This window comes from Nannobrachium achirus, assembly GCF_963921795.1.
Source record: "Nannobrachium achirus genome assembly, chromosome: 4".
In the NCBI taxonomy this organism is placed as follows: Eukaryota; Metazoa; Chordata; class Actinopteri; order Myctophiformes; family Myctophidae; genus Nannobrachium; species Nannobrachium achirus.
In genome coordinates, this window is record NC_137813.1 from 67,528,383 (window position 1) to 67,539,792 (window position 11,410).

Below are 11,410 nucleotides of genomic sequence, written 5' to 3' on the forward strand. Positions count from 1 at the left end.
CACTTGGCATTAGGGGCTCTTTTCTCTGTGAGCTTTTGTTTTCTCTACAGAACTCACACTGCTGTACTTTTGTCACTATGTCCCCTGACATTTTAGGCCACCAAACTGATTGGTAAGCTCTGTCTCTGCACTTAACTAGACCTTGATGCCCATCGTGAATTTTGTCTAAGATGAGCTCTCTCATCTCTGTGGGAATAACAATGCGACATCCCCTAATAACTAAGCCATCTAGTTCTGACAATTCTCCCCGCACCTGGTAAAACTGTCTGACTGACTCTGGCACTTTGTCTATGTATTCAGGCCACCCGTTTCTAATGAAGCCTAACACTATTTGAAGCTGCTGATCATTTTCTGTGTGCTGCTTAATCTCCCTCATTCTCTGTGGGGTAGCTGGCATTTGACTCACCACAGCATTAATGTGTGCTGCTACATCATCATGGGAAGCCCCGTCACCATAGCACTGCTCTGGGCCTCTGGAAAGAGCATCAGCCACAGTTAGTGTTTTGCCTGGTGCATACTCAGCCATGGCATTGAAACGCATAAGTCTCATCAGTAACCTCTGGCACCTCAGGGGCACATTGTCCAAGTCTTTACTGTTCATGAGAGGTACCAGGGGTTTGTGATCAGTGATCAATTTAAAGCTGTCTAGCCCAAACAGATATTTGTCAAACCGTTCACAGGCCCACACGCTGGCTAAACACTCCTTTTCAATTTGAGCGTACCTTTTCTCTGCGTCGGTCAGGCGCCTGGAACAGTAGGCCACGGGCTTCCAGTCCTCCCCGTGTTGCTGGAGCAGGACGCCTCCCAACCCGTAGCTGCTGGCGTCCGCTGACACGATGGTAGGCTTGGCGACATCGTAGAAGGTGAGTACAGGGGCGGTTGAGAGCGCAGTTTTCATTTTGTTGAACGCCGTGAGCTGTGCGGGGCCCCACTGCCACTCAGACTTTGCCTTCAATAGTTCATACAGCGGCTGGCCCACGGTGGACAGTTCCGGCACAAACTTTGCAAGATAATTGACCATTCCTAAATATCTTTTTAGTTCGGTCACATTTTGGGGTTGGGGAAAGTTCTCTATGCAAGTCACTTTGTTTGGGTCAGGCCTGACGCCTGTCTCATCGATGATGTGGCCCAGGAAGCGGATCTGTCGCTGCTTGAACTTGCACTTTTCTTTGTTTAGTTTTAGGCCTGCAGCCTCGATGACCTTCAACGCCTCGGCCAGGCGCTGGTCATGTATTTCCTCAGTTTCCCCATGAATCAAGACATCATCCATGTAAACCTCCGTCCCCTCCAGTCCCGACAGAGTCTCTGACATTTTCCTTTGGAAAATTTCGGGCGCACTTGATATTCCAAATGGAAGGCGGCGAAAGGCGTACCTCCCAAATGGAGTGATGAATGTTGTGAGCCTCATGCTGTCCTCGTGCAGAGGAATCTGGTAGAACCCGCTTGCGGCGTCCAGTGACGTGAACACCTTGGACCCGGCGAGTCTTGGCATTATTTCTTCCACGGTGGGCAGTACATACTTTTCCCGTTTCACTGCCCGGTTCAGCTTCCTGAGGTCTGCACAGCAGCGGACCTCCCTTTTGTTGGGTTTAAGCACCGGCACCATTGCGGCGCACCATTCTGTCGGCTGTGTAACCTTTTCAATTATGTCCTCATCCTCCATGCGCTGCAGTTCTCTTTTAACCAGTGGAACCAGTGGCAGGGGTATCCGCCTGGCTGCATGCACTGCATACGGCTGGGCATCCTCTTCTAGGGTTATTCTCACCGGCTCTGTTTTCAGCAAACCGCTTGATCCGAAGATGCTGTTGACCTCATCCACTCGCCTCACTAGACCCATCCCTACAGCCTCAGGGCGGCCTAACAGGCAGGTGCATGTCCCCCTTATCACATACACAGGAAAGGAATATTTCCTCCCCTTGTAGCTGGTGGTGGCCTCAAAACGACCTATGCAGCTGAGGTCACCCCCTGGACTTATGAAGCGGGTGTCAGGAGGTCCCAGTTTTATTCTGGGTTTCATCAAGTTGAATGTCCCTTGATCAATAACGGTAGCGTCAGCCCCCGTGTCAATTTTGAATGTTACTGGCATGTTGCTTATATTCAGTCTAACAGTCCAGTCATCCTGCTTAGATTCAGTGCCCACTTCTCCTAGGAAGTATGGCTGTTCCTCTTCGACCTCCCTCACTCCCTTTGAAAGACATGCCCGTTCCCAATGTCCTTTTTTGTGACACTTGTTGCACTTACTTTTTAATGCAGGGCAGTGCCTCTCGTCGGAGTGCTGGGATTTCCCGCATCTCCCGCATTCCTCCTTTTTGTAGGCTGTACGGCCGCTGTTTTCACGTCGCTGCCATCCGGTTCTCTGTTGTTGTTGATGTTCCTCTCGTCGTCCCACAGCGTCGACGTTCGCCAGCGGTGTGTCTGTGTCCGGCCCGTTGGCCTGGAGATTAACCTGCCTCGTTACCTCCTCCGCCTGGCGTGTCTCCGCGATCACTTTCGCCAGCGTCAGGTCGGTACCACCCAAGAGTTGGAACCGCAGAGAGAGCTCCTTGTCCCGTATGCCCACCACAAGGCGATCTCGGATGTGCTCGTCTCGTTTATTCTCAAAATCACAGTGTTCAGCCAACTCGTACAGTGTCCTGACATACATCTCGGCCGTTTCCCCCTGTTGCTGGTTACGTTGGTAAAAACATGCCCTGTCGTGTATAAGGTTGCGTTGGGGAACAAAGTAGTCATCGAACTTTTTCATCACCACGTCATATTTGTTTTTATCCTCCTCTTCAGCGAACGTAAAGGAACTGAATATCTTTTCAGCCTCGCTTCCCATCGCATAGATGAGGGAACTCACTTGAACGTCTCCGTCGTCCTTGTTCAACTTTGTAGCCAACCTGAAGCGAGAAAATCTTTGTTTCCACTCCGGCCATTCCGCTGGGCAGTCAAACTTGAATTAAACTTCGGCATTTTCCTCCGCTTTTCCTCCGCACCGACACACGAGCCAGTCTATTCTGACACCATGTAATGTCTGTAACAGGACATAAATATCATGTATAATGAGGCGACTCTGCGAGTTCTTCTCGTGCATCAGTAGTAGGTTTATTAACAACGTTAGATTCCCTCCAACACATAACATAACATCCGGGCTTCCGGCTACGTCACACAACTGCCGGTTCTCTCTTAAAGTGACAAGACCCTTGTAACTGTAACTATCCATTACAGTGTGCATGCGTGTGTGCGTGTGTGTGTGTGTGTGTGTGTGTGTGTGTGTGTGTGTGTGGCATGAAGGACGTTACATCTTACTGATTACATCTTACTTTTTTCCAACAATGTGAATAAATCATTTCAGCAGTGTGTAGTGAAACATAAACATACCTCCAGTTTGGTTGAAGCGCTGCTTTGCAATGTCCATGTTGGCCTTGGAGACCTGCTGGTTACCCATGAGAATCTGAGTTTCTCTCTCCCAGTACTGTGGGTCCTCTGCTGTGATCTGGTTCATCCAGTCCTGTTTGGGAATGTATCTCTGTGTGTTGCTGTCATAGTGAGTGATCTGAACATCATCAACCATCCCAACAGCCACAAACACTGGGAAGTTTGGAACATCAGAGGATGCAGTGTAGAAGTTTTTCAGGGTGTGAGTCACTGTGAGACAAAACGGAAAGATAAAAATATACCATTATAATTACACAAATACACGTTTGTGCAATTATGTTACACAAAAATGATTTTGATTTAATCGCAACTCTAACCTGCATCAATTGGTATTTTATAATTGCCAATTGTACCCTATCCATCTAAAAAACAAATTGGATGTCTATTGTATGTATTTTTTGATGGAGAATTCAAATATTACCTTCTTTTTGGGATAGGACAACTCTAACCTGCATCAATTGGTATTTTATAATTGCCAATTGTACCCTATCCATCTCAAAAACAAATTGGATGTCTATTGTATGTATTTTTTGATGGGGAATTCAAATGTTACCTTCTTTTTTAGATATGACAACTCTGACCTGCATCAATTGGTGCATCAACCTACTTACTATCTATCTATCTATCTATCTATCTATCTATCTATCTATCTATCTATCTATCCATCTATCCATCTATCCATCTATCTATCCATCTATTTATTTATACTTCACCTTTAGTCCAGAAGAGAGTTCAGCCTCAGGAACTTGCACACATGGAACTGTGTCATGACTGTGTCATGGAGCTAAAACAGAGCCATGTTAAATACTCACAATGACTCTGATGGACCAATCAGGGTGGTGGTGGGGGGAGGGATCAACAATAGACAGAAACTGGATAATGCTTTGTTAACTGTCCCACCTAAGTCCCTGCTAGTCTGAACAAACATCACCTTCCCTCTCATAACACTACTACTACTACATTTATATAAAGCTGCTCTTGCATTTGAATTCAAGTCTGACACAAGTTAAGGTTAACTTAGGTAGTATTTCATTTTGCTGGCTTTTAGGGTCTGTGTGAGTGTGTAGGCTCACAAATTATTATAATTGTGACTCTGAGATCTATCCATCCATCCATCCATCCATCCATCCATCCATCCATTTATTTATACTTACTGTTTACATTTTCTATAAATATTTATTTCTATATAAAACTCAGTTGTGTGGAGTTATTGTGTGCCTTTTCTTGTTGCTAAAGAGTCCATTTGTTCACTAGACATTAAGTCAAGGTTACTATTTTGAGTTGAAGCTAAGTGTTTTATTGCTTTGTGGTTTAACATGATTTAAAAGGCAAATTCATTGTTATGGTTACTTTAGAAGACTGCTTTTGCATTAATGAGTTAAGAGAGCCAAGCTAATTCAAAGAGTTAGGTTAAAGGAACACAAAACATGACCTAACTCACAGCTGCCATTGGACAGACAGTTACAACATACTCTTATCTTTCACAGAACAGACAATTATCATTTATTTGATCTATTTGAGACTATGTAGCTGCTCTAGGGGAAATAGAGCATTATATCAGCCTATTCAATTGATAATGACCAATGGGTGCCAGTTTCTAAGTAGTTAAAGCATATTAACATAACAATATATGTGGCCTAGACATGGACATTGCCCAATCAACTCGTAATCTACAGAAATGTCCACCACATCACACAGTATAAAACCTAGTAGGCTTAGTGGATTACCTATGTTAAATCATGTCAGGTTAGTTTGGTTCAAGATTCAAGTATAATAATTTATGAGACAAAAATGTAAACAGCACAAATGTACAATCACATCTAGGCTAGAATGATAACATAAAGTCCTGACTACTCCTTGTTATTGTGGTCCTAAATACTACAATGATTAGTTTGGATGCATTGCTTCTATCATGTCCAATTAAAAATAAATACATTACATACATACAGAAATCTGCCTTCTCCTGTATTGTATTAGTGACATTCATTATAAATAGTAAAATAACAGGACAGAGCAAAAAAGGCCTCTGTTGTGTCTTTATCTGATCACATGCAATCAGACACTCACACTGCACAGCAATACTTTATTACAGGCTCAAGGCCCACAGGGTAAGAAGACCATACATTACAAAGATAATAATTAAAAAAACAACAACAGAGTACATTCACCAAGCCCCAACAGAGCTAAAAAGGCACTCATGCCAGTGGCCTCTAACGGTAGACATGTACCTGACAGAGTTTTCCCCACATTGGTTACAGATATAAGGTTTCTCTCCGGTGTGAATTTGTTGGTGTATTTTGATATGTTCCAGTCTAGGAAAGCTCTTTCCACACTGGTCACAGCAATAAGGTTTCTTTCCAGTGTGATTTTTCTGGTGTGCTTTGAGATGATGAATATCACTGAACCTTTTCTCACACTGGACACAGCAGTATATGGCTTCTCACCAGTGTGGATTTTCAGGTGTCTTTTCAGAGCCGTCTTCAGAGTGAACCTTTTCCCACATTGGTGACAGCAGTAAGGTCTCTCTCAAGTGTGAATCTTCTTGTGTTGTACGAGGCTAGATTTTACAGTGAAACGTTTGCCACAGTGTTCACAGCAGTAAGGCTTTTCTTCGGTGTGAAATCTCCTTTCAGAGCAGCCGTTAAACTGAACTTTTCCCCACATTGGACACAGCTGTACGGTTTCTCTCCTGTGTGAATTCGTTCATGTATTTTGAGATAAGACAATCGAGTAAAGCTTTTCCCACACTGGTCACAGCAATAGGGCTTCTCTCTAGTGTGAATTCTCTGGTGTTCTTTTAAAATCCCCTTTTGAACAAATCTTTTCCCACACTGGTCACAACAATAAGGTTTCTCTCCAGTATGTGAACGCTTATGATCTTTTAATTGTCCAGACGAGCAAAATACTTCCCACATTGTTCACAGCTGAATGGCTTCACTCCGGTATGAATTCTCTGGTCTACTTTGAGATAATAAATTGAGCTGAAGGCTTTTTCCACATTGGTCACAACAGTACTGTCTTGGTTTAACTGAGGACAGCACAGGACAGGGAGAGAAAACACACACCTGATAAGAGCCAGATTCACACATTGATCAGCATTTAAGTAACATCATCATTATTATTGTTGAGTCTGAAAAGAACAATACAATGTGATAGATCTTTACACATCTGACCCATAACATTATTAGCAATTCACATGGTTACTATAATAGGTGAGTCTTCTAGCTTTTAAAAAAAATATATGTCATTAATTCTTTCTCTTACTAAGTGGAACATCCCACTTCTTAATTGTATATTATTTGGAAAGGGTTGAGTAGCAAAATGTTTGCCATAAATTCAATGCTGAGTTGCATTTGTTTTCCTACATTTCCCCTTCAATGTATTATTACAATGTATTTACTATTTCTTACTTAGGTCTACTTAACTTTGTATTTTTACATTATTATATTGATCAACATTAACACATAGTGTGTGTTAGGTTAGGTTAGTTGCAGAGGCCTTTTTTGCAGAGGCCTTTTTTGCTCTGTCCTGTTATTTTACTATTTATAATGAATGTCACTAATACAATACAGGAGAAGGCAGATTTCTGTATATGTAATGTATTTATTTTTAATTGGACATGATAGAAGCAATGCATCCAAACTAATCATTGTAGTATTTAGGACCACAATAACAAGGAGTAGTCAGGACTTTATGTTATCATTCTAGCCTAGATGTGATTGTACATTTGTGCACATTTTTGGCTCATAAATTATTATACTTGAACCTTGAACCAAACTAACCTGACATGATTTAACATAGGTAATCCACTAAGCCTACTAGGTTTTATACTGTGTGATGTGGTGGACATTTCTGTAGATTACGAGTTGATTGGGCAATATCCATGTCTAGGCCACATATATTGTTATGTTAATATGCTTTAACTACTTAGAAACTGGCACCCATTGGTCATTATCAATTGAATAGGCTGATATAATGCTATATTTCCCCTAGAGCAGCTACATAGTCTCAAATAGATAAAATAAATGATAATTGTCTGTTCTGTGAAAGATAAGAGTATGTTGTAACTGTCTGTCCAATGGCAGCTGTGAGTTAGGTCATGTTTTGTGTTCCTTTAACCTAACTCTTTGAATTAGCTTGGCTCTCTTAACTCATGAATGCAAAAGCAGTCTTCTAAAGTAACCATAACAATGAATTTGCCTTTTAAATCATGTTAAACCACAAAGCAATAAAACACTTAGCTTCAACTCAAAATAGTAACCTTGACTTAATGTCTAGTGAACAAATGGACTCTTTAGCAACAAGAAAGGGCACACAATAACTCCACACAACTGAGTTTTATATAGAAATAAATATTTATAGAAAATGTAAACAGTAAGTATAAATAAATAGATGGATGGATGGATGGATGGATGGATAGATCTCAGAGTCACTTAATGACAATTATAATAATTTGTGAGCCTACACACTCACACAGACCCTAAAAGCCAGCGAAATGAAATACTACCTAAGTTAACCTTAACTTGTGTCAGACTTGAATTCAAATGCAAGAGCAGCTTTATATAAATGTAGTAGTAGTAGTGTTATGAGAGGGAAGGTGATGTTTGTTCAGACTAGCAGGGACTTAGGTGGGACAGTTAACAAAGCATTATCCAGTTTCTGTCTATTGTTGATCCCTCCCCCCACCACCACCCTGATTGGTCCATCAGAGTCATTGTGAGTATTTAACATAGCTCTGTTTTAGCTCCATGACACAGTCATGACACAGTTCCATGTGTGCAAGTTCCTGAGGCTGAACTCTCTTCTGGACTAAAGGTGAAGTATAGATAGATAGATAGATAGATAGATAGATAGATAGATAGATAGATAGATAGATAGATAGATAGATAGATAGTAAGTAGGTTGATGCACCAATTGATTTAGGTTAGAGTTGTCATATCTAAAAAAGAAGGTAACATTTGAATTCCCCATCAAAAAATACATACAATAGACATCCAATTTGTTTTTGAGATGGATAGGGTACAATTGGCAATTATAAAATACCAATTGATGCAGGTTAGAGTTGTCCTATCCCAAAAAGAAATTAATATTTGAATTCTCCATCAAAAAATACATACAATAGACATCCAATTTGTTTTTTAGATGGATGGGGTACAATTGGCAATTATAAAATACCAATTGATGCAGGTTAGAGTTGTCCTATGCAAAAAAGAAGGTCATATTTGAAATCTCCATCAAAAAATACATACAATAGCCACCTTTTTTTTTCTTTTTCGCTGCCTTTTTTTCGCGGCCTCGTCCATGGACCCGTCCACGGCCGGCCGTTTGCGTCCACGGCCGGCCGTTTGCGTCCACGGCCGCGGCCTCGTCCACGGCCGCGTCCACGGCCGCGTCCCCGGCCGTCTGCGTCCACGGCCGCGTCCACGGCCGGGACGGCCGGCCGTTTGCGTCCGTGGACGCGGCCTCGCGTCCACGGACGTTTTTTTCGCGGCCGCGTCCATGGACGCGTCCACGGCCGCGTCCATGGACGTGGACGCGGCGGCCAACGGCTCTTGCTGGCTATAACAGGCCAATGTAAGAAGGGTGGTATCTGTTCCTTGACCTATTGGGGATGTGCTTGCAAGATTTCACACACATTGCAGGCTGTGTTCATGATTTGAGGTGTTTTTGGCTTTGGCCACTTTATCGCTGCTTGCAGCTATATTTATTATTATTATTTTTTTGTTTTGTGTGTGTGCACTTCATAGGCATATTAGATAAAGGTCCTTAGATTGTGTGTAGAATGTTTCATGCAAATTGCTAAAAAAATCCTAACGGGTTTAAGCGTTTCACAAACTGCTCAAAATGATATAGCGCCCCCCTTTGGCCAATTGGGGTAAGATTGGTTTTAGTGATATTTGGACTAACACTCTACATCTTTGCCAAATGCCATGAACATGTTACTTTGCATGTATGATTTAGAGGCAGAAGAATAATTTGCATAAAACTGCAATATTCATTGAATTTATTTTAAAAAGCATGTTTCAATTTTAAAGAAATCCGATCTGACAGATCTTTAGATATCGGTCCAAAGTTCACGTAAAAAAAGTTTTGTGCATGTGGAGCGAAAATTCCAGAATATAAGCGGGTTTACGCGTTTTACAAACTGCTCAAAATGGCGGAAAATCTTACTTAACAACTTACTTAACTCATTGAGTGCCTATCCCGAATATGTTCGGGATATATTATCGCATACCAGAGTGCCTATCCCGAACATGTTCGGGATATTAAAAAAAAAAAAAATTGAAAAAATTCTTTTTTTAATTTTTTTTTTTGGACCCCATCAAATCTAGTGAACATGATTTCAATCGCGATTTTGCATGTTCCACCCCCATACAACCCCATCTAACATACAGGGCAGCCATGTTTGTTTACATAACATGTAAAACATAATGGCGATTATCTCAAGAATGCCTGAACGGATTTCCAATCGGATTTTTTTGTTTGAAAGCTGTGAACAAACTGCACAAATCCACTTCAATGCAATCCAGGATTGCATTGGATTTTTTAGAGCTCATTCTTCTCTGTTTTTTTCCCATGCATGAGGTGTGCAAGGTTTAATCATGGCTAAGTTGACGAAAATAAGGCTTCTAAAATGCTTGGTAACCAATAGCTAACTTCAAGCTAACTTCATCCTCTTCCTGTACATGCACAAAGGAAAGTGTTCAGGCAAGTCATGGCTGCAGGGCTTCTGCATATACCAGCATATCTCTATGGGATTTTCTATGGCCACTGGGCGCCCTCTAGTGGTGAACGGGGTGGCACTCAAAGAGTTAACAACGACATAGATGTCTTCCGCTCGAGTCAAAGCACGCGTGTAACAAGTTGCATGTCTTCAAACGAAACGAGTCATGACTTATGCCCGTTTGAAGTTTGAATTTTCAAACGCTTCGTATAGCGCCCCCCTTTGGCCGATTGGAATAAAATTGGTTTCAGTGATACTTTGACTAACCCTCCACATCTTTGCCAAATGCCATGAACGTGTAACTTTGCATGTATGATTTAGAGGCCGAAGAATAATTTGCATAAAACCGCAATATTGATTGAATTATTAAAAAAATATATTTCACTTTAAAAGAAATCCGCCGAGACTAGTTTGACCGTATTGGTCCAAAGTTCATGTGAAAAAAGTTTCGTGCGCGTAACGAAAAAAACCCAGGAGGAGATAGATTTTTACTGTTTTTCATATTATTCCGAATTGTGGGAGACCTAAAGGTCAGAGGTCAAAAGTTAGAGGGTAAAAGTTGTTCGGCATGAGGAGACGCATAAGTGTATACAGGTTTCATGCCTGTACCTCAAACACAGCATGAGCTATACCTGTTCAAAGTTCGCACTTTCGAAGGCTTCCTACAGCGCCACCATTTGGCCGATTGCTATAGAAAATAATAGCACACTTCGCCACTGTAAACTGAACACATTGATGTTTTTATTTTCATTTTCTCACTAAGTATGTAGGAGTAGAAAGGAACCGAAGTTCCCGTCTACTGACCGCCAGCCTGATAGATAAATAAACCTGTACAATATCTAAAGTGTGCTCGCCTTATAGGCGAGCCCACAATAACCCGGCTCCTAGCGCCCTCCAGTGGCTAGTGTCAGTATTGTTTTGATTGATTGATTGAAGAATTTATTAGAAGTTTGCAATCGAAAAAAGTACAGTTTCATGACAGTACAAATCACTGGTACAAGGTCAACTAAAAGGAGATCCTAGAAAGCCGAGGCTTATTTCCACAGGAACCACACTTTAAGTATCTCATATAACATTGAAAGACAGACGGATAGAACATAGTACTTTATCTAGGATAATATCAGTTTCAAAAGCATAACACATCAAATACAGAGGCAGAAAAAAGAATAATAAAAAAAAGGGGGGGGGGGGGCATGGGGGCTTAGTCTATTTACAAGTCACGGGTAGCAGCTGTCTGAAGGTGACTTTTCATACCAAGGAGGCTAG